Consider the following 9,248-nt stretch of genomic DNA (forward strand, 5'->3'; position numbering starts at 1 on the left):
GGACCAAAAGGAGACTAGGGGTCCACAGGGAAGGAGGGGGGTGAGAAGAGAGACATATAGGTAGAAAACAGGCTGATTCTGGGTGTAAATTAGGGCTCAGGGATGAGCATTTCCCTAAACATATAATACAATAGAGAAAATACCTAGTGAAAAAAAAATTACCACTTTATTTTTAACCATATAGTTAGATCTTATTTCTATAATCAGAAATATTTAAAGGTAAAGAAAATATCAATATCAGATTTCCTTTTCTCTCTACCTAATGCTAAGCAAAGTGTTTTGGTTGATTTTCCTCTGAATATACTAAATCAGTGGTTTTCAGTCAGGCTGGGCTGAGGCCCAAGAATGTGCATTTCTAGCTCCTTCTCCAGGTGATGCTGACTCTGCTGGCCCAGGAAGGATACTTAGAAAACCACTGAACTAAGCTGGTTGAAACATCCAAGGCGCTGATGTCAAGGAAACACAAGTTAAAGTAAATGACAGTTTTACTATTTTAAGTTTCTTTTAGCACCTAGACTACGAAAATTAGTTTTTCTTTGTATTAATCCTGTGGATATGTTAAGTTATAAACATACTATGATTGCACCACTCAAAGAAAAGTAGAGATTGCTAACACCAATGGTTAAGTGTTGATTGATATTCTATTATGGCTCACGCAGTGACCTTAGTGCTTTAAATTAATTAACCTCATTCAATCCTCTGAACTGTATTGGGTATTAATAATGATATTCACTTTGCAGATAAGGCAACATAATCACAAAGCCACAGGTTAGGGCGAAGGACCCTGGTTGGGCTGATCTAGAGTCTTGTTCTTTTCCACACAGTCTTGTTTTGCTTTAGGCAATGAAGCCGACAACATATTCACATAGGGGTCATGGACATAACCTGGAGCTACTGCTCCTCTTTTTCTAGCACGAATGTTCCCTGCTTTGAAATATCAGGGGTTTTTGGCAGTATCACAGTGTGACGGCATGTTGTTAGTCCAATAAAAAGCATACGGAGCTGCTGTGCATGTTTATATATTTAAACAACACTGGGTATTTTACTCTTATGGTCTACAATTTGTTCCGTAGACAACAATAGAGGCTCATTTAAATGCATGTTTATAGGGTCTGTGGAAAGATCCCAAATGGGGAAGCAGGAGCTATATCTCAGGAATGCATGACAATGCTTTAAATTCCAGTTTGAACGCTAACCTCCTCTCACGAGTCAGGGGAGATCTGTGGTTGAAATCGATCTTAAAACACAGGTTATTTAAAGGAGAGAAGAAGTAAGATTGAGCCTTTTCCAGGTGGTTTTTAATTAGGAAGCTTTTCATATACATCACTCTGTTGGCATAGGAAGTGAATGTGTACAACTGAGGTATTTGAACCTTCAAACGGGTAGCGAGGGAGTTAAAAATTATGATTTAAGTGAGTCAGTTTCATAAATATTACTTATAAGATGATCAGAAGAGAACAAGGACTGGGGAGTGGGGAGGGTGAACGCAACATTCTTCATTACATACATATTGCTTGGAGATTCACTTCCGATTACTGGGACCAAGGTATTAGCAGGTGAGAGGAGAAGTACATGAATTTTTTAAATTTCATTTTGGCGGCTGAAGGAAAAGGTAGCTATTTCTATTATTAGGGTCAAACAGTTTTCCCACATTTCTTGCATTTCCATAAGGAGAGATGTTCCCTAAATTCTCCTGAATTCTTTCCCTAACACTTACTCTGCCCCAGGGGAGATGGGGTAATTTAAACAATGGTAAAACTGGGAAAGATACCATACTAGGCTTGGTTCAACCTCTTCCTATTATCACTTTGGGGAAAGTTTTTTTTTTTTTTTTTTTAATTTCTTCATGATAGAACTCTGTATGTACCCTTAACCCTGCTGCCCTTTGGAGTACCTTCCTCAAAATTCTCTAAATCCTTCTCCCTCCAGTGTTGGGATCTGTCAACAGAGCTTTCTAGAAGGGACACTCACAGCCTAGAAAAGGATTCCTATTGATCAGTCCCTTCTCCCTACTCTCCAACCCTCTAGTCCTGTTCCATGTGGAGTTGACCAGATGCCCCTAAGAATCCCGAGGCTCATGTTTATAGCTTTGTTCTGGGAGCCTATGGTCAAGACAGATCCAGGAGGGCACCATGGCATCACTTCGAGAAGCATTTCTTTAGTGAGATTGTGCACAATTGCACAGTCAGAATCTATCTCACTAATACGCCTTATTTTGGTGACCCACTCATGTTGGACATAGGACCAGTTCAAGGCTCTGGGCTAGCCACCAACTATGGCTGGCCCCAGGGTCTTGAGCCATATGTCTGAGCTCTTGCAAGCCCTCTCACCTGTCCACGTTTCCTTCAGGGTGCCACCTCTGGTCTACAGCACTAGGAGAGACGGAAGTGCTAAAAGGCATCCTCTGCCCTGTGTGCCCTCCAGCCACTGTGCTACTTACTCAGCAGGCTCCGTGTCACCAGTCACACATACCTCCAGACTCCAGGGTAGCTGCATCTATCTCCTTTGAGGGCTTCCAAGACATCTGCTCTACATCACTTATGGGTCTTTCTGATACATGTCCTCTCTTGCTTCTCCTCAATGTGGTGAGGTCATGCTCTCATGAATGGTCTTAAACCGAGTGGGGGTGGAATGCACATTTTGGCACAAATATGGCTGCTGTTCTTGGTCTGTCCCTGGCCCTTCCCCAGTCCTCCCTCTGGTGGTGGTGTGTAAGAGGCAGGGTGAAATCAACATTGAAGGAGATCACACTCTGAAAGTTTAGTGGTTATATCCTAAAGAGTTCAAGAGGAGACACGACAGGAAGATGTGTTGTTCTTAGTTCACAATATAAAATGCCAAACAGTAAATTTAACTGTTTACTGTTAAGGGGGAAAGCAACTGTGGTTGACATTTCCCTGCATATTCAAAGACTTGCAGGAGTGGTCCTCATCAACAAAACACAAGAACAACCTTTGAATGTCTTTGGAAGCTAGTATTCACAGGCAGCATCACGAGTAATTCTGTAAGGAGCATTAAATAAATGGTATTAGGGAACTGTAAAGGCAAGCCTCTTGCATCTTGAAACTTAATAGGGCATGTAGTAATAGTGTAAAAAAGTTTTCTTTAAAAGAAAGTGAGGAGATCATTTGTTGCTGTATGGTTTAGAGAAAAATTCACAACGGAGATCCTTCAGATCAATCTTTATGGATAATTGTAAAGAAAATGATAGAGAAAGGGTAGGCATTTTAAATGAAGGGAAAAGAGGTGTGTAGAGCAGATCTATAAAATTCACAGTCCATTTGGACTAAAATAGACCAAATTTGGACAATACCAAAAATATATATAATGTTAGATGGCCAATTCCCCCACTGTTTTTGCAAGTGCAGGAACTTGGTCTTAATTCTCTGTGAATAAAAGTGTTTAGCGATTTCCCTGGTGGTCCAGGAGTTAAGACTCCATGCTTCCAATGCACGTTCCAATGCATGGGAAGCAGGTTGGATCCATGGTGGGGAGCTGAGATCCCACATGCTTCGTGGTGTGGCCAAAAAAAAAAAGTGTTTAGTCTATAGCCTAGAGTAAAATATGCTTTTGATTTGTTGAACTGAGTAGAAGCAGAGTTCAGTGTTGGGCCTTAAAATCCTTGAATATGTTTGTATGTATGTTGTGGGGTGTGTGTGTTTCAGGGAAGGTCCAGAGATATGGACATGCACTAGAAAAAGCTGATGGTCTGCGTGGAATGAGTTGTATGAGCAACAACAAAAGGTAGGGACTATGCGGAAGCCGATGCTGGACAGTGTAGATCAAGAGCAAGCTGAACTGGAGGGTTCCATGGAGAGGGGTGGCTCAACGTAAACAACAAACCCATATGTGCGCTACAAATATCATACGTTAATCTGAATTAGTTTTTCTCTTGGGCATCTGGGGGAATGGTGGTAGCTTCAATTGCGAAAAAGAAGGTAGGAAACTACTTGGGCTATAAGGAAAGCTGAAATCGTTTTTCTTTTTTTCAACATTTTAATGAATCCTTGGATTAAATATTTCCTTCCACACTTGCCTTTTGAAGCTGCAGATCACCACTTGTGAACGCAGGGTGTGCTTTCTCTAAGACAGCCTGGAGCCGGTGCAAAGAGGTGGTGGGACTTTATCATTTCCTGACACATAGTGAGTCCTTGATATCTCAGTGTTCCTGCTATTTAGTTTAAATGCTGAGTGTAACCATATCTAAGTTGGGAGGTGATATACTCTGACTTGAGGTAAAGTTGATAAGGCTGAATGTGAATGACTAAAAACAAGTCACATTCAAACTATTTTCCCTGTCTTTCTGTATGTAATATCATTAATATATTTGCCATAACACCAATAAAACTCTGAATAAGTGTTTCTAGTATATTTAAGACTAGACTTTTTAAAAAACCTTGTTTTGAAACATGAAATTTCCAAAGAGTTGTAAAGTACTGAGAGTTCCTGTGTATCTCTCACCCAGTTTTCCCTAAAGTTAACATTTTATATAACCATGGTGAATTTATCAAAAAACTAAATATTTAAAATTTTGTTTTGAAATCTGAAAGTTTCAACTGTGGTTAAAAGTTTAAAACTTGCCTTATCTTTCACAACTTTATACCCATTTATCCATATATACATTTTATTCATGCATATGTCATAAACAAAATGTTTTTCTGAATATATGGACTGTAACATTTTGTGGACTATAAAAACATAACCTTAATCTGTAGGTTATTGTTTTTCTAACATTTTTTTGACTGCACCTCAGGGCTGGTGAGATCTTCCCTGACCAGGGATTGAACCCAGGCCACCACAGTGAAAGCTCAGAATCCTAACCACTATGCCACCAGGGAAGTTCTGTAGGTTACTTTTAATACCTAGTGAACTTGCACTTGGTCATGTTCTCTTTGAGTTGGCTCATACCTAGTAAAATGACTTATTTTGTTACTGAGTTGTCAATGAAAATTATAAGTAGTTCAACCAATACATTCAAATGTAAATTTCTCCCATTTAGAACTTTAAATTTTATTTCAAATTACTAATTGTGAAAATAAGATGAAAATTTAATTAAATCAAATAAATTACAGAGCTGCTAAAAATTTGTCAAATTAGTCAAAACTGTGATTTTTGCCAACTGAGAAACAAATATTCCTTTATACTCTGGCTATTAAGCATACCCTACAGCAACTTTTCAAAATACATGCTTAGAACTGTATCATTTATGCTGTGAAAATAATGCACATATTTCAACTATTCCAGTTACCGTAACAAAAAAGTATACTGCATTTTCCCATTTTTCAGTTTCATTCAAACTCATTTGGATTTGATTGCCACAGCCAATAATGAGAAAGACAATTAGTACAGCATTTGCACTTCCACTCTGGTTTTTTGACATTGGTTACATAGTTTTCTGTTTTGAGAAATGCTCTGGGATAATGTCCAGGCAGGGTGGAGAAAGGTACATTTTCTATAATCTCTTGCACTTAGGTGTGATATAAGATTAAGTTCTGGCCAATTAAATGTTAGCATAAGTGTCACATGACAGCTTCTGGAACAATCCATAAAAGACAGCTGGTGCACACCCTTTGGCTTCCTTTTCTTCTTCATATATTTCTGCATATAATTCCTGAAACACAGATATGGTGCTGTGTTTTTTTTTTTATTGCTTTGTGTTTTGATGCTCACTTCCATTTTGGACCCCGAGGACATGGGCTATATACTAGAGATGGCAGAGCCATGGATTAGATGTAGTTTTGTCTCTGAGAACTTTCTAGAATAGAGTTGCCATCCCAGCACTTGACCGTCTCTGAATTTCTCCACAGGAGAGAAATTATTCCCATCTTATTTAAGCCATTGTTATTGATATTTTGCATTTTTCTGTTGTTTGCAGTTGAAAGGAATCCTAATGTGACACATCTGTATGAAGAGTGGAAATAGGAAAGAAGCACTAGATATCTATATTTTTCAAGAAAGACTGATCTTTCTTCATTCACGTATGTACTTATCTGTCACCTGTAAACACTTGGGTTTGCTACTTCTGCTACTGCTCTTATTCTCCGGGTGGATCCAGACGGTTAATAGGATGCCAGCAGCTGTGTCAGCGCTGTCACCCCGGCCCTTACCTGAGTCGTCCTCAGCTCCCAGTCTACCTTAGACACTACTGAGTTTTGTCTTGGGTTTTTGGTCCATTTGCTTGTTTGTTTTTGAAAACATCATGACATCCCAGTATAATAACATCCTAGAGTTCTACACAACCAAGAATGGGGAGTGATTTACTTAAAGCTTTTTGTTTTTTATTTCTGGGAAAATAGATACATGTAGTTAACTCTTATTACTCTTGATATGATTAAATCAGCAGAGCAAATGTACACCGTTTATAGTACAGTCAAAATACTTGAACAAACCATTTATATAAATGCAGTAGAGAAGGGAAAATAGAGAATATATAAACTGCAGGGGAGGTCTCTTCTAAGCTACACGTGCATCAATATTCTGATATAGAAAAGAGAAAATAGAAAAAATACATTGAAGGGGATTAAAACAGTTTAGTTATATTCGAAATCTATTCTGTCAAGCATAATAAGAATTTGAAAAGAATGAGGTAGGAAACATGGAAAAGGATATATTATTAACAGTTTGCTAAGTGATGAGAACAGAGCCATATGATAATTCACTCTTCAGTGATAAAGAAAATAGAAAGGAAAAGTGTGTTTTTAAGGAAAAAGGATATAAACAAGTGGGATGACTATAATCATTCAAGAGAATATTTTAGACTAAATTTCCAAAATGTTGTTCTAAGAAAAACACCTGGCATAACAGCATGGCATATCACTGGGAATACTGAAACCAAGATGTAACATAACACATAAACAGATAAGCACCTCAAATTGGCAACGCTACCTCTGGCGCTACCTGAAGCTCCAGGATGGACTAGAAGAGGGGAGCCAACGGGATGAAGTTGCTGACTCTAAATTCTTCTACTAAAGAACTAATGTTCTTGGCAAAATTCTATGGTAAATGAATTTGTTCTTCCTACACCAAACTGGACTGTCCTGTGAGAACAAACTTTTTTTTTCCATCTTTCTTCCTTGTCCTCAACTCTTTCCACATATTCTACCCTAGACTATAGTTCTTGAGGGAAAAAAAAAAGGCGATTTGGCAAATTTTATAGTTTATGTTAACTTTTAAAATCTCTGTGACTGGGCTTCCCTGGTGGCGCAGTGGTTGAGAGTCCGCCTGCCGATGCAGGGGACGCGGGTTCGTGCCCCGGTCCGGGAAGATCCCACATGCCGTAGAGCGACTGGGCCCGTGAGCCATGGCCGCTGGGCCTGCGCGTCCGGAGCCTGTGCTCCACAATGGGAGAGGCCACAGCAGTGAGAGGCCTGCGTAAAAAAAAAAAAAATCTCTGTGACTGCCTTGGGCTTCCCAGTGGCTACTTAGTCCTACTGTTCTTCAGTGCAGTCTTTTCCCCCATGAGCTATCCTAATCCCTACTGATGCTCAGAGGAGATTATCCTGGTTTAACAGTGGAGCATTCCAGTGCTATTAGGGTCATCAATTAGATTATGACTTTGACTTCATTTGTTTTGATGCTAATACCTCTAAAATTTGAGCAATCAGCTTTTCAACTGCTGTCAGTCATTAATTCTGAAAGAACAGTATTTTGTTCAAGATATTGCAGACATTTTTCTTCAAGACTTATTGTCAGTAAAACTGTATTTCCTGAATTAAAGCTAATTGTGTTTCTGAGGCTAAGACAGTCATTATGAGTTTAAAAAAAAAAGAGAGAAAAAAATGGTAGTGAATATAGAATTTGATACTGCCATCTGTTATTTAAAAACAAAATTTCATTGTGCCTTAAACCTACAATTTCTTTCTCAAATTTTCAAGAAAAAATAGTATAGGATCAATTTAGCTCATGTTGTCAATACATTAAAAAGAGAAAAATATGCTGCTTTATTCACACCATATTTCTGAACTTGGATTCAAGTGCATGTGCCATTTCTTTTATACTGTCATGTGTCATAGTTTTGAAATTGCTATAAATATAAATGTTATACAAGTATCCATTTAAAAGTTAACAACTATTTAAAAAGATACTTAGTTCAATGAAAATGACTAAAAATGAAAAGCAAAATAGCAGATATAGGAGATACTAAGGATTGTTTCAAAAAATAATAAACCTTAATTTGTATACAAATGTTAAAGATGAGAATGGTTTTTTGTTCTGAATAATGAAGATAATCAATTATGAATGATCATGTAACTATGGCAATACATAAATATATATTTTAGACTTGGAAGAATAAAATTCAGTATTTTAAAATATTCGGGGCTTCCCTGGTGGCGCAGTGGTTGAGAGTCCGCCTGCCGATGCAGGGGACACGGGTTCATGCCCCGGTCCGGGAAGATCCCACATGCCACGGAGCGGCTGGGCCCGTGAGCCATGGCCGCTGAGCCTGCGCGTCTGGAGCCTGTGCTCCGCAACGGGGAGAGGCCACAGCAGTGAGAGGCCCGCGTACCGCAAAAAAAAAAAAAAAAAAAAAAATTCAAGTTGTTTAGCAATGTGAATTATATAATTTCCTCTGTTTAAATATCAGAAAATTTCAAATACTCTATGTAATTAATATTATAGAAACAGATAAAACTAAATGAATGACTTTATTCATTCAATAAAAATATTTATTTGTATATTCTTATACAAAATAATTTTTATAAAAATATATAAGTATATTTTAATTATTTGGATGATACAAGAAAAATATTTTTATGTGATTATCTGTTTAATTGCTATAGTTTTTATTTTTATTTTTCCAGAAGATATTAAGTACAAATAATAGCAAAATCAACTTACTAAATGAATGTTGGTATTGCAGAGGAAAAAGAAAATTCAAAGTATATATGATTGTTGTCTATGATTATTTATTACTAAAAAAATCCTGAGTTTATTTCAGTATGTTAAAAAATAAAACAATTCTACAATTGACTCTGTGTCTTGGTTAAATAAAAGCAAAATTCCAAAGAAATATGTTAAATCCTCTATTTTATTTTCTCTTTCATAATCAGCTAATATTCTGTATATATAAATTATTTATTGCTTCATCTCTGTCACCTTCTTCTTCCCAGTTTGTCTAAAAGATTTGTTGGTGTAATGAATTTGTTAACAGATAAAAGGAGATCCAGGAAAGTGCTGAACAATTTGGGTTCATGATGTTACAAAACTATCCATAGTTTGAGCAACATTTCAAATTATTTATGCTGTTG

This window comes from Mesoplodon densirostris, chromosome 1 (assembly GCF_025265405.1).
Source record: "Mesoplodon densirostris isolate mMesDen1 chromosome 1, mMesDen1 primary haplotype, whole genome shotgun sequence".
NCBI classification, from domain to species: Eukaryota; Metazoa; Chordata; class Mammalia; order Artiodactyla; family Ziphiidae; genus Mesoplodon; species Mesoplodon densirostris.